The following is a 23,484-nucleotide window of genomic DNA, read 5'->3' as shown; positions in this document are numbered from 1 at the left end:
CACTCAAAAAGACAGACCAACTCTCAGAATCATTTGTTATTAGGGGAAGAAGGACGGCAGCAACAGAGATACCATTGCATATATATTAGAATGGCTAAATTTTTTTTTAAATGACAATACCACTTGCGGGTGAGGGTGTGGAGCAACAGAGATTCTCATTCATTGCTGGTAGGAATGCAAAACAGTACAGTCATTTTGGACAATAGTTTGGCAGTTTCTTAAGGAGCTAACTAGTCTTATCCGGCAACTGAGCTCCTAGATATTTATGGCAACTTGTTTCAAAACGTAGGTCTACACGAAACCTACACGTGAATGTTTATAACAGTTTATTCATAATTGCCAAACTCTGGAAGCAACTGAGATGTCCTCCAGCAGGTGAATGGTAAGCAAATGGTGGTACAGTCACACAATGCAGCATTCACTGATAAAAAGAACGAGCTAACAAGCCAGGCAAAAACATGGATTCATATCACTAAGTGAAAGAAGCCAGTCTGAGAAAACAACATTCTGTATGATTCTATTTATACGACGTTCTGGAAGAGGCAAAACTACAGAGATGATAAACAGATCAACGGCTCTATAAATCCAAGACTATTCTTAAATAAAAAAGTTTATAGACAAAAGACAACCCATAAAGAAGGAAAGGATTAGTTTGGGGAAAAGATAATAGTTCGTTTTTAGACATGTTATATTTGAGGTGTCTATGAAACATCTAGGTGGAGAGATGTATTTGTTCACTTGTTAAGCATATAGTTATTGAATGTCTACTATGTGCCAGACACTGTTCAATGCGTTATTCAAAACAAAATCCCTGTTTTCCTCAAACCTATAATGAAGACGACAAATGAATAGTAAATAATTATAAAATAGGCATACTATTACTTGTCAATAAATGCTACGAAGGATGGTGATATGGAAAGTTATTAAAGGTTTGTGGGTCTAGAATTGAGGACAGGTGTCTAATAAGGAGACAGAGGTCATTCTGGAGCCTAACAAAAGCCCATACAACTCTGGTTGCTCTATATGGCCCCATTACAAGGGGATCTGAACTAGTCAGTGTGTCATAAAACAGATTGGAATCCATTTCCTCTTTGGAGGGAATGAAGGTCCAAATCCCTTGGCTCTGAAGTGACCCTGGATGTTGGCGATCAAGGCTGAGTATTTAGAACTCTAAATGAAAACAGAGGGAGAGGCTATTGAGAAAGATGCCATGATTTGAGGTAGTATATTCTAAATGGTTATGAACAAAATGATTTGGAGAGCGTATAAAAATACATGGTCCCTCCACTGGGCCTCACTGCCAAAGATTCAGATGAAGCAGATGTGGGCTGAATTTCTTCCAGATGATCTGAGGTCTAATTTTGGGTTAAGGTTGAGAGGATGAGGATACCAGGCAAGGGTAATGCAATTAGCAAATGCGATCTGGAAGCACACCAGGGTCACAAGAGTGAAAGACGAGATATGAAATGTAGCATTAATGGACACAAAATAATTGATGACATAAAGACAGAGGAAATGGGAGGTGCTGGGCATAGCTGAGAGAATTAGAATGGGAGAAACCTAGGAAGAGAGGCCAGGATGTTATTCTAAGGTAGACAAGGATGGGAATGTAGAGTATCGGAGATGCTGCTAGGCATCAAGAGGAAAAAGTCAGCAGTTTTCAGGGCATTGGGAAGTTCTTTGGGTAGTCCTCCTAAGGATATAGGGGAGGCAACAAACCATATCATAGTTAGCCCATCAGGAATTCTGAGGGGCTTGAAACTTTCTCAAGCCTGAGATTTGGAGGTGGGAGTATATTAATAAGAGTGTTTTGTTAGAAGTACCAGAAACCAATTCTGATAATTTAAGTGGAAAATAACTGCACTAAAAGGATGGTGAGTAGCTCTCATGGAAATGGAGAATGATACAACAGGAGAGCTTCCCATATGCCCAGAGACCACTGGACCCCCAGTAATTACATGAAGAGGCTGGTGCTACACTTGGGTTTTCTCTACTTTCTGAAAGAGTTGCTTGATGTAGGAAGGAACAGGCCAGTGGATAAAAGTATCATGGTCAGTCAGAGCAGTCTAGACCTTGAGTGACTTGACACTGTTTGCATGAGAACTGCCTCCAGAACTCAGGCTGGGCTAAGCCTGCAGGTAGCACTGTGATTGCCTCACCTTCTCCCACAAAGGGAGAGAGGAAATGTGGAGTTTGAGAATGTTTTGGGACCTGATCAAGCTAGAGCAAGGGTTTCAAAGTTAGGGTGTCAATTTCAAAAAGATCATCATAAGTAGAATTCAAGAACTTTAAAAAGCTGCTATTGAGCCAATCCAGGCCATAACTTTGTGAAGACTTTTGCTACCATCTTGATTAAATATTTCCACTCAGAATACTTGGTGAGTAATGACTTAAACTACAAAATGACATAGGGCATCTCTTTAAGTTCACTTTACTTCGGTTTTCTCACTTTATGCCTTGTTTTACCATCTACCCAATACTTCCCTGAAAGCGAAAACTACTGAATCTTGCCAGCGTATGCCTCCATCTCCCAGTACCTCACAAAATACCAAATCTATAGTGGGGGCCCAATAATTTTTGTGAAAATGATAGATGGATGTTTGGCTAGATGGATAGATAGATGGAGCTGGATGGATAGGCAGAAGGATGAGTGGATGAATAGACAGATAAATATAGTCCATAGAACCCCTGCATTTCTTTATAAGGGACAGTAGGGTCAATTTGAAAGACAATTAGGAACGATCATTTCATGTAGTTAGAGTCCACATGAATTTGCAGACCCTGTTATGAAGAACAGATCAAACTTCTCCAACACATTTGAAATCCACATCCCTAAAGGTGGGTCAAATGGAAAACAGATTGTGGATTGTGGTTGTTCTTAGTTGAATTGTGTCCCCCCAAAAAGATATGTTGCAGTCCTAGCCCCTAGTACCTCAGAACGCGACCTTATTTGGAAATAGGATCTTTACAGAGATAATCAAGTTAACATGGGGTCATGAGGGTGAGCTCTAATTCAATATGATTGGTGTTCTTATAAAAAAGGGAAATTTGGATGCAGGCATATGAAAAGACACAGGGAGAAAGCAGCCATCTACCAGACAAGAAACATCTGAGGCTACCAGAAGTTAGGAGAGAGGCCTGGGACAGGTCCTTCCGCAACACCTTCAGAGGGAACATGGCTCTGTGAACACCTGGATTTTGGACTTCGAGCCTCCAGAACTGTGAGACAATTCATTTCTGCCTCTAAACAATCCAACTTGTGGTACTCCGCAAACTAATACAGTCGTAAACAAGATATTTCTGGTAGGGGAAAGGAATGTCTGAACATACGTGTGCCTATTTCCTTAGTAGGAAAAAGACTTTTGATCATTTTGTTTCTTTTTTTCTAATAGAAAACTAATGACAATAATCTTAGAAGCTTTTTGACAAAGTCATAAAGCATAGAACTCACCAGCTCTGAGCAATTTGAGACACCAAGTAGATAAGGCTTTCAAGGCATTTTGCTGTCAAGGGGAGAAAAAGGGCGGTAGACGCAAGTTAAAATGGAGTCATGAGACAACTTTTTACTTGATTGGGAAAACTAAGAGTACCCTTGTCTGCTGATAAGGATATCCAGTAGACAAGGAAAACAAGGGAATAGCATGAGCGACATCTTTCCGGAAGTGAGATGGAATAGGACCCAGCAGGGGTGGTACTGTGTACCTATAGTAATAGTTTTCTTTCTCTTTCTTCTCCATACTTTCTGAAACACTATTTTTAAAAACTACAAAAATCCTATATTAAAACTTTACCTTGCCAAAGAGAGGAATTAAGGGGTGATTAATCTTATTATAAAAGAACCTTTTAAATAGCCAGCTCCCCTAGTGCATTTAAAGGATTTTTAATACTGAATTTGCACTCGACTTTTGAAGGAGAAGTCTATTGCACAACACTGGGTACATCTGTATACAATTACACAGTACAGAGGTAAAGAGACATGTGGCTGCACCGTTATGCCTACAGTTTAGTAATTTAAAGTATAATGTAGGGCATTCCCCTAAAGACTTAGACTTTAATTATTTGGGGAGATTGTTTTGTTTAATTTTATCCTGGTAGGATTATGGGGCGGAGGTTGCTGACATGTTAGCATATTTTTCACTTGACTGGATGTTGCAGCTGAGAATATTTTGTTTTTTTCATAAATTAATAAGCTCAAATGTAATTTTTGGTCTCCTTCACTGCCTCTGTGCTTTTATATATTCTGCCCAAGTCCCTCAATGTTCCATTCTATTTTAACTATAAAATATAATAATGCACTAAAGGGAGGTGGTAACGTTTATCATAAAGTTATAGTTTTTCCACTTTGCTTTCCAAATCCATTTAAGTTAGCAGCACAAAGCATAGCTGCTTTATAATGCTTATGTTCACAGCAAAAGCATATAAATATTCCACCCACCAAACTGGTTCATAAAGAGAACATTATGGGAAGGGATATTTTAGGTAACATCAGTACATATGTGTAAACCCCATATAATTTAGGCCATAAATTCACAGCATCTCAAACTCTTTGTGCTGAGAAGTTCACACGAACTTCTTAATGAGATCAGAACAGAAGCACCTGCTGGCAAGTCCGCCCTTGTAATTATTATGCTGGAGGAGTTCCTGCTTTACCTATGCGAAAATGAAGTTTAATCAAACTACAGCTCTATGTGATACCAAGAAAAAGTTAAATGTGAAAAGTTTAGCCAGTCGTCTGAATCTTTACTATCCAATATGGTAGCCGTAATCTAAATGTGGCTATTGAACACTTGAAATGTGGCTACTCTTAATTGAGATGTGATTTAAGTGTAAAATAGATACACCACTTCCAAGAGATAGGATGCAAAATATTTCATTACTACTTTTTTACGCTGAGTATGTGTTGTAATAATATTTTGGATATACTGGATTAAATAATACATGTTACTGAAATTAATTTCATCTGTTTCTTTTTGCTCTTTTAAATGGGGGTGCAAGAAAATTTAAAATTACATATGTGGCTTGCAATTATATTTATAGGATAATACTCCTCTACTTGTTTCCAAATGTTACATGCTTTGTAATCCATAGGGGAAAATAGCTGGTTGTCTATCTGCCATATTTGGTTTGCATGCTATTTTGATTAAGATCACAGATTATGAAATTAAGCGCCTGTCTCCACATTTTGACTCTGCTTCTTAACAGCAACTTACTTCTTTGCTAAGACTTAGTTTTCTCAGCAGGAAAATGAGGATGATAGAAACACCTACTTCATATAATTTATTATGAGCAGTTAATGAGATAATTTGCATTATGATTTTAGCAGAGTGCCAGGCTTATGTAACATTCAAGAGCTGACAGACATCTTTTGTTTAGCCAAACATTTAGTTTAGTGCAGCAATTTTTAAAACTTTGAATTTGACTGCCTGTAGGTGAGGTCCATATTCTCTAGTTTAGCCACAGGCCCTGTAAGTATCTATTGTCTGTACACAATTTGAATTGTCCTTGTCCTGAGGACATTTGAACCTGTGAAAAGGCCACAGAATTGCTCAAAACAACCCATTTTATCACCAGATCAGAGGAACTTCAGGCTAATTAGAGATTCTAACCAATCAAAAATGCATTTGGTTCAGTTAACTATTTTATTTATTTATTAAATTCAAAAGGTGCCTCTTTTACTGAGGTCCCCAGGCACAGCACAGTGATGTAAATTGCTAGCATTAAATTATATTATGATAGCCCAAAGATATCTGAAGTGTTCCCAGCAAACACAGCAACAGCGGGTCTTACAGCAGGCCTGAGATGTAAACTAACTGGAAGTTCTTCCAGGCCAAAAGAAGGAGGGAGGAAGCCAGCATGCTGAGCTATTACATCTATACCGCTAACTTAGACGACTAGGGTCTATTTATGCCCAGTTGATAACTGAGGCAATCACGCAGTTAATTAAAATATCCAGAGAGTTGACAGAGATCTGACAAAACTATCACCTCACCTTTCCTTTCCATTCCTTTATCCTTATCAGGAACACTTGGGAATGCAAACTGTCATGCAGATTATGTCCCTTTAGACACAATCCTTAATCTCCTGGAATGCTGAAGTCCACTAAAAATCACCTTCAAGGCCCTAAATGGCCTGCCCCACCCCTTGTCTCTTACTACCTCTCAGGTTCAATCTCAGGGTGCTACAGCCACTCAGCTTTCCCACCTGCTCCTCCAAGAGTCCAAGTCAGCTCCCACCGCAGGGCCTTTGCACATACAGTTCCCTCTACCTCCCATGCTCTTTCCCTAGATATGCACCTGATTCCCTGGCCTGCCCTTGGCCTTCGGCCATCTTCTCTAGACTGCAATCATCACTGCAATCCTCACACAGTCCTTTCTCCCAACTTCTGTTTTCACATAGTATTTCTTACTATCATTCTATACATTTTAAGTATTTTTCTTTGTTTCTAATTATCTATATTTATATTTCCTGCTAGAATGTAGGCTCCATGAAAGCAAACATTTTTGTTTATTGATTATTCTTAGGACTTAGAAAAATAAAAAATATAATAAATAATGATAATTGTTAAGAGGTAAAATAACGTAGGAAAGGGAGAAAGGAGGTGTATGTGAGGACTAAGGAGTGTGGCCAGGGAAAGCCTCACAGAGAAGAGCATTGGAAGACAAATCTGAAGGAGGCCAGGGAGTGTTGAGGGCCAAGCACCGAGAGGAAAGGCTTCAAAGATGCTGCATGGCAGCAGGCCTGACGTGGTATATCCCATGCCCAGCACACTGTAGTTGCTCAATAAATATTTTTTGAATGAACAAATAATTTTTCTTTAAAAAGCACATCACAAAAAAACAGCCCATGTTCATGAATCAGAAGACTTAACATTGTTAAAATGGTAACATTCCTCAAACTGATCTGTAGATTCAACACAATCTCCATCAGAATCTCATCCGCTTTCTTTGTAGAAATTAACAAGCTGATTTTAAAATTCATTTGAAATTCCAAGTGGCCCAGAGTAGTTAAAACAATTGTGAAAAACGAAATAGGAGGACTCATACTTTCTGATTTCAGAACTTACTACAAAGCAACAATAATCAAACCAGTATACTACTGGCATGAGGATAGACATAGGAATCAATGGAATTGAATTGAAAGTCCAGAAATAAATCCATATATCCATGGTTAACTGTTTTTCAACAAAGATTCCAGGATCGTGTAATGGGGACACAACAGCCTTTTCAGCAAATGGTGCTGGGACACCTGAACAGCCACGTGCAGAATTCGCTTGGACTCTTACTTCACACAATATACAAAAACTAACTCAAAATGGATCAAAGACTTAAAATGAGAGTTAAAACTATAAAATCTTAGAAGAAAATATAAAGGTAAACCTTCATGACCTTTGATTTGGCAAAAGATTCTTAGATATGACATCAAAGGCATGAGCAGCAAAAGAAAAAATAGGTAAATTGGACATCATCAAAACTGAAAACTTTCCTGTTTCAAAAAGCACCCTCAAGAAAGTGAAAAAGAAAATTCACAGAATGGGAGAAAACATTTACAAATCTGATAAGGGGCTTGTATCCAGAATATGTAAAGAACTTTTAAAACTCAATAATAAAAAGACAACCCATTTACAAAATAGACAGAGGATATAAATTGACATTTCTCCAAGGAAGATATACGTATGGCTGATAAGCACATGAAATGATGCTTGAAATCATCAGCCTTCAGGCAAAAGCAAATCAAAACTACAATGACATACCACTTCATAGCCACTAGGTTGAGTAGAATCAAAAAGCCGGATAACAACAACTGTTGGGGAGGATGTGGAGAAGCCAGAACCCTCACACACTGCTGGTAGGAATGGAAAATGGTGAAGCCACTTTGGAAAGCAGTCTGGCAGTTCCTCAAAAGATTAAACATAGAGTTACCATATGACCCAGCAATTCTACTCCTGGATATATATCTAAAGAGAAAGTATGACATGTGTCCACATAGAAACTTACACGCAAATTTGTATAGTAGCATTATCCATAACAGTCCACAGGCAGAAACAACCCAAATGTCCATCAACTGATGAAAGGATAAACAACTATGGCATACCCATACAGTGGAATATTATTTGGCCATAAAAAATAAAGTCCTGATACACGCTACAACACAGATGAACATTGTGAAACATTATTGCAAACATTGTGTTAAGTGAAAGAAGCTAGTCATAAAAGATCACATTTTATATGATTCCATCATAGGAAATGTCCAGAACAGGGAAAGCTATGCAGACAGAAAGTAAGTTAGTGTTTGCCTAGGGCTGGGAAGAGGAGGTTGGGAGTACAGGGGTGATAGCTAAAGCGTATGGGCTTTCTTTTGACAGCGATTAAAATTGACTGTGGTGATGGTTGCACATATCTGCGAATACACTAAAAACCACTGAATTGTACACTTTCAATGAGTGAATTGTACGTATATGAACTATTTCTCAATAAAGCTGTTTTTAAAAGTACATCACAAGTTGATTCATCAAAAACCCTTAAAATAATAGAAATGTATTTCTATGTGAAAGATCCATCTTCGATCTAACTCCACATTTTAAGTCTGTAGCCTGATTATATAAAACACATTTCCAATTCTAATCTGATACTCTTTGGACCCTCTTCTAGCTTTCCCTAACATCTTACAATGATGATGATCTATAAAAGTCGTGTGTGATCTATAAAAGTCTTCCTGCTAAAGCTCTCTCAGTGCTAGAGCCCAAGGGTTCAGATTTCTTGGTGAGTGGCAGTTTCACACTAAATATATGTTGAAAAAAATCTAGGTTAATTTCCTATATTTTTATTAGAGGTGCTGTGCATAGGAGAGTGAACGCTTACACACGGAAAAATCAAGTCTGGAGTCAAAAGGAGGCAGAATGATTTTATTTTAATGCTTATAGTTAGAATTATTCACTTAAAAATAATGAAAAATGCTTCTGGGGTGAAAAAATGATAAACATAGCCCACATTGAATGAAATGATTAATGATGTTCTTTCAAATAGGAACACAGAAGTTGCCACAAAGATGAACTTCCAAGATACATTTATCCTGTAAAAATGTACAAAGGTAGCATTTTTAGGTTTGTTTAGTATGAACATTCAGTTGGATTGACATTGCCCAACTGATCAATTTGTTAACCAGAAGCTCAGTTTAAGAGGGCAGTGCCAACATGCTGTCTCTTCGAAGATTCCTTTTGGTTTCTCTGTCTGTACGGATGTCGCTGCCAATCATATACAGCAGCCAGGCGTTCTTGTGTAATTCCAAATGGGGATGCTCGTCAGAACTGGAGATTCATGGTGTCTCATGTCTAAACCCAGTGACGTCCAGTTCTAGGTCATCATTAGGTTTCTGGTAATTTATGGCATAAGCTCAATTCCACAGATAAGTCTAGAAAGCTGGGCATGCAAACTTCTCTTGGTATAGGGAAGGGAAGGGAAGACATTTCCTTCTCTTACATCACTGTATGAGAAAAAGAAACATTGTTCAATAAGCTCAGCTGTAGACTTCTTTACATGTGATTTTGAAAAACTACACACTTTGCAAAGCTATCCCAGGATGATTCATCCATGTTGGGGTGGAGTTGAGGTCTGAGAGAGGGTGATTATGGTGAGGCTTGATGTCTGTTGGTCACAGGTTGTGACAATTGAGTCTGTTCTATAGAAAAATACGTTCACTTTCATTGACTACAACTACGCAGACTAGCACATGAGCTGGAATCCTGACCCCTTAACTTGGTAGCTGTGTAATACTAAGCAAATGACACAACCTCTCTGAGCTCAGGGCACCCCTTGGTAAAACGAGAATAGTAGTTGTGCCAACTTCTTTGGGACATCATGGAGATTAAATGGATTAATTCATATAAAGCAACTTGTGTGCGTATACTCACACAAATTCTGAACGCAACTTAAATTCAAATAGAGAGGAGAGAAAGCCAGACATAATTATAAACTCAAACCAGAATCTTATGAATCTATAGACCCTAAGTTACAATTGATTTAAACTTTTCCTTAGAAGACAAAACATCAAATTCATAAAAGCAAAGATAAAATAATTCAACTATCAAAAATAAATAAAATTTTGCATGGCAAAACTTCCACAAGGAAAGCCAAAAGAAAAAAATTTCTAACTGGGGGAAATACTTGTAACACATACTACTCTAAAACATAACAGGCTTATATAAATAAATAATAAAATACCAACCATGCAATAGAAAAAAATGGGCAAATGCATTAACGGAGAATTCACCAAAAAAAAAAAAAAGAAAGAAAGAAAGAAAGAAATGCAAATGGCTCTTAAACATATGAAACTATGCTCAAATCCATTCCTAACCAGAGAAATGCAAATTCAAACCACACAGATACCATGTTTCATCTATCAAGGAGGTGATGAGTTTCTGTGAAACAACACTTTTGCACACTGTTGGTAAGAGCATAACTTAGTACAACTTCTTTGGAGGGAAGTTTGGCAATATCTAAAAAAATTACAAATGAACTTGCCATGAGACCCAGCAATTTCACTCTGGGGAATATATGCGGCAGATACACTTCATATGTCTAGAATAATCAACATGAAAAGTTACTCATTGTAGCATTCCTTGCAACAGCAAAATACTAGGGGAAAATCCTAAACACAATATGGCTAAATATATTAAGGAACAGCCATACAGTGCAATGTTATATAGGTATAAAAAATGAGGGACCTCTTTATGTGCTAAAATGCAAAAGATCTACAAGATCAAAAAATAATAACAGCAATAACAGTAACAGTAGCTAGCAACATTGGATGATTCCGTTGTGACGGAAACTGCACTGAGCGCTCTATGCACATTGACTTAACCACAACAACCCCATGAGGTAAATACGATTACATTTCCCACTTTACAGGAGAAGAAACTGAGGCACAGAGAGGTTAACAAAGTTGTCTGAGATAACTTAGCTAATATTTGCCATAGCCCAAAGTTTGAACTCAGGCAGTCTAGCTCCAGTCTGCTTTTTTTGGGGGGGAAGATTAGCCCTGAGCTAACATCTGCTGCCAATCCTCCTCTTTTTGCTGAGGAAGACTGGCCCTGAGCTAACATCTGTGCCCATCTTCCTCTACTTTATACATGGGATGCCTTCCACAGCATGCTGTGCCAAGTGGTGCCATGTCCGCACCCGGGATCCGAACCAGCAAATCCAGGGCCGCCGAAGTGGAAAGTGCCCACTTAACCACTGTGCCACTGGCCAGCCCCTCCAGTCTGATTTAAAAGAAATATACTATACTGCCTTTCTAGCAAAAAGAAAAGCAAGATGTAGAATAATATAATCTTCTACCATTTATATATTTTAAATGCATGGAAATGACACTATATGTGCACATACATCATACATATCTCATGTACATATCATCTTATGTACAAACTATTTCCGGAAGATGCATGAGAAACTGATATTACTGATTACCTGGGGAGGGAAACTAGGCATTTAGAGGACAGGAGTGAGGGGCAGACTTTTCGCTGAATATCCTTTCATGCCATTTGAATTTTGAAACATGTTGAGAAAATAATACAACTTAAAAGAGACAGTTTGCCTTTTACTTATCTCTATTTCAATAGAGAAGATAATAAACTGACTAATAAGTAAGGAATAAACGTCAGGTAAGTATAAATGCCATGAAGAAAAATAAAGCAGTGGGATTAGGTAGTCAGGAAGGGGAGTGGGGGTGGGGGGACACTATTTTGGGCTGAGTGGTCAGAGAAAGCCTCCCTGACGGAAGACATTCGAGGAGATGCCTGAGTGAAGGGGAGGAGGGAGGCGTTCCAGGCAAAGGGAACAGCACGTACAAGGGCCCTGAAGTGGGAATCAGTTTGATGGGCTCAAGTGCCAGCAAGAAGGCATATAGGTGCAGTGTGGAGGCCAAGATGAGTTAGGAGAGGAAGGCAGGGAGCAGATTTTGAAGGACTTGCGATGCCAAACATTCCAGTATGATAAGAAGTCACTGAAGGTTTTGAGCAGCAAATTTACTTTTATTTCTGAAAATCGTTCTGATAAGAGGCTACAAGCTGGCAAAGCAGGAAGCAGAAGATCTATTAGGAGGCTTATTCCAGTAGCTGAGACAAGAAAGGATGATGGCCTGGACCGAGGCGAGAGCAGACGTTGACGTCAACACTGAGATCTGGGATATATCTCAAAGGCAGACTTGCTCAGGACTGTGTGATGAGGTGTGAGGGAAGACTGGGAATCAAAAGTGACTGCTAGGTTTTTGACCGGAGCACCAGAATGAATAGTCATACCCTGTACTGAGACTGGGGAGTTTAGGTGGGGAGCAGGCCAGGAGAGCGGAGCTGGAATAGAGTTCCATGTTGGCTATGTGAAGGTTGAGATGCTGACTAAACCTGAAGGTAGAGTAATTAAACAGGCAGTCAAACAGAAAACTCTGGAGCTTAGGGGCAGCGAGGGCTCGGGAGGTAAATTTTGGCTTATATGTTGATTGCATTGCCTCTAGTGAAGGAATAAAGATACATAAAATCAGCATGTCCCTTGGGAGATCTAAGAAGGTACATTGCAGCTCAACCAATCAGACAGTAAGCATCTGGAGGCCGGAAGTGGGGACACGCACAACTTTTGGTTACAGAGAATTTTGTTAATGAATAACTAAAATCACCTGGGCTAAGAGCACAGCCTCTGAAGTAAGACTGGTCAGGATCAAATCTCAGCTCCACCACTTATGAGCTATGGGGATTTACTATTCAAAATCGATACGCCTCATTTTTCATTTATAAACCTAATGTGCGCCAATGTAAATGACCTCTTATCTAGGCCAGTTCCTGTGCCAGACTCAGAGGCAAATAGTGGAGAACAAAATAAATATGATCCTTGCCTCAAAGAGCTTACAGTCTAAGGGACTGAAATGAAAAAATAGAGCTTTCTCCCTGGGTTTAGTGAGGATTAGATGAAATGGTGTGTTTAAAAGCTTAGCTGTGCTGGCACTTAGTATGTGCTTCATAAATGTTAGCTTTGTGGGTGTAGTTAGTTATTATTATGGATAAAACATAAGTAATAACTGGCCTTTGTGTTGAGAATTAGCAACAAATAGAAGTACTTTGAATTTAGTAAGACAATGAAAGTTTTAAATGAAAAAATATTCAGCTAAATCAATAATTAGAGGAATACAAATTGAAAAGTAAATGAAATACATCTTTGTCTCACCAGTGCTTCCTTTTGGGGGCATCCTCTGTGGAGAAGAAATAGTCACTTTCATCCACTGGTGGTTGGTATTTGCACTGGTACAATTTTTCAAGAGGGCAGTATGGGTGCTTATTTTTAAATATATAATTCATGTGTGTATGATTTGAAATATGCATTCTTTTTGATGGAGTAATTCCATTTCTAAGACAATTTCCTTAAAACTAATGAAAATACATCCTGAGGATAAATATGGGTGATCATATACCCCACATCCTGTAAGCTCCATGTGGGGAAAGACTATGTCTGATCTCTCCGTGATTGCATCTCCAGCATCTAGCACAGCAGCTGGTACAGAGTAGGCACTCAATAATATTTATTTAGTGAATGAATGAGTGAATGAACAAGTATGCAAAGGTTTATACACAAGGATGTTCACTTCAGTGTTTTTATAATTGTCCTCCAAGGAAATCCTCAATGTCCACCTGAGGAAGATTGTTTAAAGCTGTCCATTCCACTTAGAATAGAAGCCACACTCTTTCCCATCATCTATAAAACTTGTATGATCTGACCTGAAGGCCATGCTCAGTTCTCATCTCCCACCCATTTCCCTCTCATGTATTCCATTCCTAACACAGTTTTCCTTGCTATTTCTTAAACAAGCCATGCATGATCTCACCTCAAAGCCTCTGAACTTGCTGTTTCTTCTGCCTGGACACTCTTCCCCTTGACATGCACACGGCTTTCCATGACAGCTCAGTATCAGCTGCTCAAGAAGCCTGGCCGCCCCATCTAAAACAGCAATCCCAACACCTTCACTCTGCCCCCTTATCTTGCTAGATTTTTTTTCTTTAATCCTAGAGCAATACCTGGTAAGACTCATTGAAACCGTTGAAAGACTTACATAATTTATTTAAAAAAAATCAGCGTTTTCTATTCATAATATGGACATGCATAAAATGCCAGGGTAGCATCTTATCTCTGGTAGTGAGGCTGGTAACTTGTTTCTCAATGTAAACTCACCTGGGAATAGAGACAGGCCTACCACGTCTGAAAAAAAATGGCTAGGACCTACTGACAAGTGGTAATTGGCCTGCAGAAGCACTGAGTTCTGCATCTTTTTTTAGCTACAGACATGGGAAGATAAATGATAGAGCCTTCCTTTTTTTATCCTGAAAGATGGCTCTGTAGATAAACACACAGAGTCCCACATATAAATAACTCATATATTTTAAAATAAAATAAATGCATATTAACTAAATGCAGTAGAAACAATGAAAAATAATGAGGAAATTATTTGATAGGAAACAGGATATGATCAAGCCACCTTTGGTTTCATATTTTCCAGAGAAGCACCAGGAAGACCTCAAGCGGTGGGCTTCGTTTACACTATTTACCTTTTTCTTCAATTAAGATGAGAGAAGTGATCTAAAATACGAATCCTGGCAATCCTTTTCCTCATAAATATTAAAATGCCAGCAATGTTGAAATAATTAAGGCTGAACTGAAACACAAATGGTTTTCACGTTGCAGTCCCTCCACTTGCAAAATCCTGATGTTCCCTTTCCAGGTCGGATGAGCATCCTTGCAGAAACTGGGTTCAAATTACTACAGTAATAGCTGCAGTGTTAACAGAGAATCAAGTTCATACCCGACCATCAGTGGTCACCCTCTTAAAGATATGCCTGCTCCTGTAAGCTCTGAGCTTGCAAGTAATCATATAACTGATACTAAACACAAGTCTTCAAGGGGAGTAATTATATGGGTAAGCTTTTCTTTTTTTCCTGATAGCTTATACCTTAGAATTGAATGAAAATCCTGCTTGGGAGCTCCAGCCAAAACTTTCCACCGTGAAGGCTTTTTAAAAGAACTCAAAAGAGACCTTGAGTCATAGTCGCATTCCCCACCATGGACAAGCTCCTGCTGGGGTCAGAGGAGGAGACCTGCAGGGTCCCCACCTGCACTGCCCTCAGCTGTCAGAGGATGGACCCTAAGTAACGCTGCATGGTCAATACCGCACAGGCTCCCACATACGCACACGCACACACAGGCAATTCTCGAAAGCCACCCGACGAACCTTTCTCTGCTCCTTTGAAGTAAAGACTATTTTAGGTTTTTGCAGAGAGGATCACAGCCTTCCCATGAGTATGAGAAAGTACTGGAACGCTTGGAAGACCAGAATGAGAGACTTCCAGACCCAAGCCCCGACTAAGGAACAGGAAAAGGATTGGGATTAATGGGAACTGGGGTGGTTCCGTTAATAATATATATTGCTTTCATTGTGATAATAAAACATTCCAGGAAGGAAGTTGCGAGGGAGAGAAAAGGAAAAGAGACTCTCTCTCCCCCTCTCTCTTCTGAAGGAAGCAGCAGCGTCTCCTTGCAGAACGACAACCCTGAGGATACAGCAGTTGTCTTCAAATCTGTGACCATAAAAAATCATTATCTCTGTGAAATACAGCAATTTGGGAGATAATCAAACGGTGACCAGGGGGCAGAGCTGCCAATCTGAAGGATTATGCTCCCGCACGCCCGCCTGCGCCTGACCTTCCTGGGAGCCAGCTGTCGGCGCGGCGAAGACGCCCCATCCACTCCGGGCACATTCATTAGGCTGCCGTCGGTGCAGGAGCCATTTGCATAACACCTCGGCTTTCTTAATTAGTACTTCATTTCTCCCTTGACTTATTTTGTGGCTAAGTTCACTGTCCCCCCTTCCCGATTCTCTCTTCCCTTGCTGAAATACACGAAGGGGTAGAGGAGGTGGGCCGGAAGGGTGAGAAGGAAAAACGAATAGGACGTGCAAATTAAGGCACTGGTAATTAGTCTATTAATATTTTCAAGTTTGAGGTTTCTTTGTGGAAAAACTAGGAAGAGAGGCTGCTTGCGGAGTAATTTATCTATCCTTGCAACTTCTAATTCCACTACAGACGCCAATAGGCTGTGGGAGGGATGGGCTGTCAAGTACATTTACCTCCCTCTCTGCCCCTTACTTAGAATACGCCCTATCAGGGGTTGATGAGTCTTTGGCTTTAGATTTTCAGAATTAACATTAATTCCATCAGAGGGAGGGATCACATCTATCCACTAATCAGTTGAACTGGTCTCAAATTCTCATGGGGAGATGGGGGAATCTTTTCCTGGCAGTTCCATACATTTCCAATTTCTTACTCCAACCTCCCTCTTGCTGGATTATTCTATACAAGCGAAATGAAAACTGGAGCAAATATATTCAAGATGTGATTATTACAGCTCTCCATTAAGGATAATTCAGATCCAAACAAAATCAAATTACACATTTCTTAAAGCTATGATTTATTTTACCTAATCTGAGGAGTAAGAAATGGCTCGATTTCCCCACCATCAGGTTATAGGCTATAGCCTGTGAGATTAGTGAATCCTGAATTCTGCTCATGAAGAGAAGGCAGGTCTGTTATGTGGGCCCAGGAGACATCTGACGGCTTCTAGAAGAAAATAGAAAGTGACCATAATTAAAAGCCATAATAAGTGATGCTTAACTTAGTCCTGAGATGTATGATTCACATCAATAGAAATCAAAAATTATGTTTCAAAAGTCTCACTTACTTCAACGTCTACTGCATTCCTTTCATTTCCTTAAATATTTTAACTCTATAAAGTAAATCATTCTATTTATACTACAATACTCACAGGAATTTTTTTCAACTAAATATCTAATAAACCTTGATCCTTATCGAAAGTATAATGTTGGGCAGAGTGGACTCGGAAGGTAATAGGAAAATATAAATCCTCATGAAGTTGCAATTTAGTTAAGGAGAAAAGACATGTGCATAAGCAGGAGAATAACTATTCTGTGGCAAAAAATAGGTTCCCATGATGAATGAAGGTGTCTTGTCCAGGGGCTTTGTACACTTACTAGAGATGGGAGGTCATCTGTTGGTTGCTATTGTAATGTGACTCCCAGGGTCTTTAAGTAGAATATATTTATAACCACAGCCCATCTCTGCACATACATGTAGCAAAATATTTCCTTTCTGTGTCTCAGTTTCCACATCAACATACACATGAACCCAATCTACTACCACCAGTAGTTGTTAGAGGATTTTCCTGATACTTCTCAATACCACAAATAGATTAATTGGTGAACATCACACGATACAAATTACCCAAAATTTTATTCTTTATTTCCACGGTTGAGAAAGCTCCAAATGAAAAGCCACAACCTAAACACAAGAACCTTTAAGTACAGCTGCCTAAAGGAAAAAAGACTTTAAGGCAGACTTTTTAATTGTTTCTGACATTCCAAAGAAATAACAATAATAACCAACTACATTTCTACTGCATTTGTGCTAACGATGTTATTTTAAGTCATGACCACTTTGAAAATTCTTAACCTATTTACTATAGATATGGCTTAATTTTCCTCCTTCAGTGGGCTCTGTAACTAAGCCAAACATCAAGTCTACAGCTTCAATGCAAATAGTATCTTGACAATAAAGAGGGAGGCAGTGCTTTTTAAAAAAATCTCTTGTAACTCAAAACCTGCTAAATTTTGCTGTAGCTATTAAGCACTTACACACACATACATACAAATAGAAAGAAAGAAATAAAATAAAAAGAGACTTTGGACACTAATTCATGAAAGGAAACATTTTGATTCCAAGCCATTATTTTGGAGAATGCTGTATGCAGCCCAAAGAAACAATTTTGAAAGGAACTTACACGTTTCAAAAACCACTAGGACACGTTCAGAATTTCCTTTCCACACCATTTTTCTTAAAATGTAAAATTTATAAATTACAATTATGTGGACAATATATATTTTTCATAATATATGCATATACATTTGTATTTAGAATACACACACATACATGGAATGATATGCAAATGATAACTTTTTATGACTAACAGATTCTCTTTAATATGTAATCAGGCACACATGCATAATTTATAAGTAACATATACCTATTCACATTTCCAAATACATTTTCTTTTTATTATTTTTTATTCACTCTTTATTTTCAACTGAAATAAAATCTTTCTTTCACCAGGGACATTTTCCTCTCTCTTAAAAAAACGTGAATGCAGTCATTGAATTCCTACAATTAAAACTCTGTAAGAATTTCCTCTGAAAAGTTAAAAACATACAGGGCAAAGGAGAGGCCAAGAAGTTATGTTGGCAGCGATAAATATTACTCATGAGCAATAAGAGGGGCTAAGATAGTATGTGAAGCGATCATTTGAAATTTTAAGCTTTGAAATATTTGCCCATAATGTTATTTTAACATAGCTGGTTGCACTGAAGGGATGTGGGTCTCTGTCCCAAGTGATGCTTCTGTGAACATAAAGTGTCTGCAGGTGTTTGCCTCCAGGTAGGGCACTGAAAGACAATGCAAATGAGGACAATTTCCCCCGTAGCAGCAACTATAGAAATTAACAAGCAGAAACCTGGTAGACACTGGCATCGTTCTCTACAGCAAGATAAGTTCCGGGGCATTTTAGAACTTGCCCTCCATTAACTCCTGGATTACCCCATCCCTCATGTGTGCCACCAGGTCATAAGCATTGAAAGTGAATGTAAGAAATTCTCAATTATCCACTTATCTAATACACACTTTATATTTTATCCAGGGCGTATTTGATATCCTTACACTGGCTCCTGGCCACTGGCTACCAACAGCTGTGTGTTTGCTCCTGCAGCATACGCCTCTCTATCAACTGGCCAGCACTTTGGCAAATAATTTTAACACAAGCCTAAAGCAGGCAAACTCTGCCCCAACCCATAAAAGTCATATAATACATTTCTAGTTAAAAAAAAAATAATCTTTTTGTAGCAAATCTTATTTTAGACTATTGCTACACATACTAGTTCACTCTGACCATTTTGTCAGTACAGATAATTAAGACGTGAAAGAGAGAAAGAAAATAATTAACATAATGAGTCAGGCTTTTTTATTTGTGTTACTCACATAACTCTCTTGAAGTTTCCATGAGATAGGTATTAATGTACCCATTTCACAGATGAAGAAACGAAGACATACATGGATTGAAGAATTTCCTGACTATTACATGGCTAGAAAACAAAGGATTTGATGCCAGTACTTGATGCCAGATCTCTTTCACACTAACACGCTTGGTTTTTTCCACAATAAAACGTTGCCCTGGCCTTGTATGCATATGCAAAGTTTGCAAATGGTTTGGGTAATTGCAAAATGAAAGGCATCTACAAAAAGGAAACATTCACAGTGCAGTGGAACTCATCTAATGAAACAGCTCGCAGATGTATATACAGCAATACAAAGTACATAATAAAATCACTCAGATTTAACAACCACCTAGAATGAAGTGCCATGTTCACTTCTGGCAGACCTGCTAGTCAAGTCCAGGCGATGCAGAGAGAATCGAGGAGTTGCTCTCCTGAACATGTTTCTAGTATTCTGACCGCGCTTTTTCATACGTTTCCTCACAACATATGCCATCGCCAGTCATAAAATAGGAACTTGAAATCGACAGCACTGAGGCAGTGAAATGTCCTGCTCTGGGACTGCATAGCAACCAGATGTCCACAATGGGAAAGACAATTAAATACAGTACTTTCCCTCCAGGGCAGTATTGATCAAAGGAGTAACACATATACATGTTTCATCATTCAAATGCTAATGAATCTATAAACCTCATTATTTCTTACCTATCTTTGAGTTTCCACAGCAGTTTTTAGTGACATACCATATTTATGCCAATAATGTTTGCACTTTTTTATCTGAGCCCAAATTCAGACAGGAAAACATTAGTCAAGAAAAAACATTATATATGAATATCATCCCAGAGCCTGCATTATCTGCAGATTGAGAATGGATACAAACTTTTCGACTCTCTGCTGGAAGTGTAACTTGCGTCAAACAAGAATTATAACCAGGTAGAACAACAAAAACTATGAACCAAATAAGGTACCAGAAAACAGTTACTGTGTGAATTTCGCAATGCTCCAAAGATAGATACTATGCAGACGTTATGATGTGTTTTCACACATATTGCACAGTTCTACTGACAAGGACCAGAGGGCTCAGCCAGGACAACTAACTAGCTGAGATATCCATGCAGAGACAAAATCCTCCTCTTTCTCTTTCTTCTTGGATAACGTTTTCTTTCTTTGTCACTCCTTTTAATGGACTTTACTGTTGTCATTGTCATTTGTTTTTAGAGAGGCAGTGTGATATGGTGGAAAGACCAGGGCATCTGAAATCAGAAAGGTCTGGGTTCAAATCTGTTCTGCTGCTTATCAGCGAGATGACTTGGAGCAAATGAATTAATGTCTGTGAGCCTCACCATTTTCACCTGTAAAATGAGGAAAATAATTATTATTGCTAGCTGTGTGACCTAATATAATTTACTCAATATTTCTGAGAGATTTGGGTTTCTTCTATGTAAAATGAAATTAACAACTGCTTTATAGGGTGTGCCAAGGAGTAAATGTAATCATAGCTACACGCACCTAGCTCAGTACGGAGGTCCCAGTAGGTTCTGAGTAAACTGATGATCAGTTAGTAATTTATGTCTGAGTAAATTGGCTGTCAGCTAGAAAAGTATGCTCATGACAGAATATTTGTAAACTAATCTCAATAGTCAGAGATAATTTTTGAATATTTTGGTGTGCTATTTTCCAGCCTTCTTTCTATGTATACACTTTTATATGTAGTTGAGATTATATTATCTATTGTTTCGTAGTTGCTGTGTTATCATATAATTAACATTTCCCTCATCAATTATAAATTCTTTATAATCCTTATTTCAATAGTAGCATAATATCATTTTGAGGGGTATAAAACAATTTCTTCAATTAACTTGTTTAATTTTCCTATTATAAATGTTATATCATTAGCCACATTTCTGACTATTTTTGTTTAGTTCTATTTTCTAAAACTGTTTATGTGTAGCCCTCTGCCAAGAGATACATTGAGTTGGGGAGTTTGGAGAAAGAAATAGAAAAAAGGGTCAATTTCCCCAGCAGCAATGAAAGAAAGTCAAAGAAAAACACGATATTGTTATGATAAAGTATAAAGAAGGAGAAAGGAACTAGAAAACCCACCATGGAAACTTCATTTTCAAAGCCCCTATAGGTTGACAAATTTATAATAAAAAAAGTGCTGACTAGAGAAAGACTAATGTCCCGCAGAGTTTCTACATATTAAGAAAAAACTCCTTAGGACAGATGTGTAAGCCATCACATCAGTAACTCAGATGCTGGAATTCTGTACATTCAAGGAGGCTATAGAGAATGTTAGATGTTTCTAACATTCTAGATCTGAACATCAGGCATGGCCCTGAAGTCTTCCAGAAGTGCAGGAGAGACATTTCATTGATGTCCCCACTTTCTTTTCCTTTTGTATAATTCTACCCTAAAACCACTAACAAGATTTTCTTACAGAACTAGTAGTTTAAAAATGCCAAATTGTATTTTTTCCAGTAGTGACATAAATTAGCTAGATTCCCCTATACAAATATCTACATTTGTTAAAATACAAAACAAAAAAGCATTGAAGATACATTTAGGAGAATGTGAATGACAATAGCCAACCACCATACTTATGTTCCCTTTGATAAAAGACGGCTCTTCTAAACACAAATTTGAACTACATAGTTCAAAAAGAAAACAAAGAAAAGGCAAAGTAAAAGAAAATAAGAAGTAGAGGCCAAGGAGCTTGGATCACAAGTTGTGAACCTTTTATTTAAATCATCCTCTGAGTAGAAATGCATTTCTACTAACTCAGATTTGGTGACCAGGGTTGGTCTAATGGACCATGTTCGGGGCTAGGCAATATACTGCATCCATTTTCTTGGATACTGTGGGAGAAAGGAGTTTGAAAGAACCTGTGTATTCGAAGGGAAATGCAATCTTTCTCATTCCTTCCCACTTAGTCCACAAAACATGCTTAGGAGAGATTTTCCATGTTCAACAAGTTTGTTTTGCTGTTAGAAGAAACCAAGTAAATTTTCCTTCTCCTCCAGTCGTGCCCTCTCATACATCCCTCCTTACTGGCCCCAGGGTTTCGTCAAAACAAAATTACCATGGAGCCTGGGGTAGGACTCGATTTTTTATTCTATTGATCTTTATATCTGGTAGTTGCAGTTGTAGCAGTAAATTTCTATTTATTGGAAGTCCCCTGGGCTTGTGGCTTGATACCAGACACCTGGGGAGGGGAGTGGAGAGATACCTCCTACTGAGACCACATGCTCTCAGAGCTTCCGATCTGACACAGCCCATGTACAACAGGATGCCCAAAGGAAAGAGCAAAACAAAAGGAATGGAAATGTTTCATTTCTATCCATATCTGGAGAGATAGCTATAGCTTTGAAGATATGGTCACAATAGAGATGGTATATGTATTGTATCAGAAGTGACAGAGTATGACTGAATCAAATAGATCCATGTGAAAATTTGTTATAAAACTATTTTCTTTTCTATTTATAAACAGCTTACCCCTAGCTATCCAAAACCCTTGACTTACAGGATGTCACACAATCAGAAGTGATTACAAACGCTAGCTCAACTAGACAATTAGTCTGTACTTGGACCATATTTTTTAAAGCTCTAAGTTTCCCAGTTCTGGTTATCTTGACAACGGTGCCTTCAACTGTCAATTGCCTGACAATTGTTTCTGTCAATTCAGAAACTCACAATCCTGTTCTATGGCCAAATTTGAAACCCTCATTGACGTAGAAAAATTACCTTACATCTGAGAATATATTTGATCTAGTCTAAAACGAAGTCTACTTGCTTCATGCATTAAATTCCTCTAGAGTGAAACATCTACTGTATCTTTTGACAGAACATCCCTCTTTTGCCTACACACCTTTTGCCATTGTGTCATTTCAGCGTTTTTCACAATAACCCCCACTCATTACATCCTCTCTGTCCCTGTTTACTAATGTGACTATCATGAACTATTTTTGTTATAAATTATCTTCTAAAACTAAACTGGGGCAACCATTCTCATTTTCCACAAAAGACCTCAGGCTGGGCAAAGAGTACAGTCCCAGAAGTGAAATAACAGGGTTTTATTTTCTATGGTCTTCAGTCTAGTCAGCGGTTTTTATTGGCATTGAAATGACATTTGGGCAAGTTTATATTGCAAATTTTTAAAATATAACTGTTTAAAGGCTCACAATTAAATAGCTACTATTAACAACATCAATATAAATGAATATTGGACACACTAATACCACTAATTTCCACAATTCAGAGAAGAATAGGCATAGAAATTTTTTGTAAGGGAAAAAAAAGAAAACTTTCTCAGAACGTGTAGAATTGCAATGTAACAGCAAA

At 38.3% G+C, this 23,484-nt stretch overlaps 1 long non-coding RNA gene across 1 annotated transcript in view; it reads right to left on the bottom strand.

Moving 5' to 3' along the window:
- Window positions 1–23,484, bottom strand: part of LOC138919557 (uncharacterized) — a 102,062-nt gene that overhangs the window by 2,615 nt on the left and 75,963 nt on the right. The window contains exon 2 of the long non-coding RNA XR_011429803.1: window positions 16,506–16,645. This is a non-coding gene — a long non-coding RNA (uncharacterized lncRNA). The remainder of the gene's footprint in view (window positions 1–16,505; window positions 16,646–23,484) is intronic.

Source organism: Equus caballus, chromosome 20 (assembly GCF_041296265.1).
Source record: "Equus caballus isolate H_3958 breed thoroughbred chromosome 20, TB-T2T, whole genome shotgun sequence".
Classification (NCBI taxonomy): domain Eukaryota; kingdom Metazoa; phylum Chordata; class Mammalia; order Perissodactyla; family Equidae; genus Equus; species Equus caballus.
The sequence above is the reverse complement of the archived record's forward strand: the minus strand, read 5'-3'. Positions and strand labels throughout refer to the sequence as shown.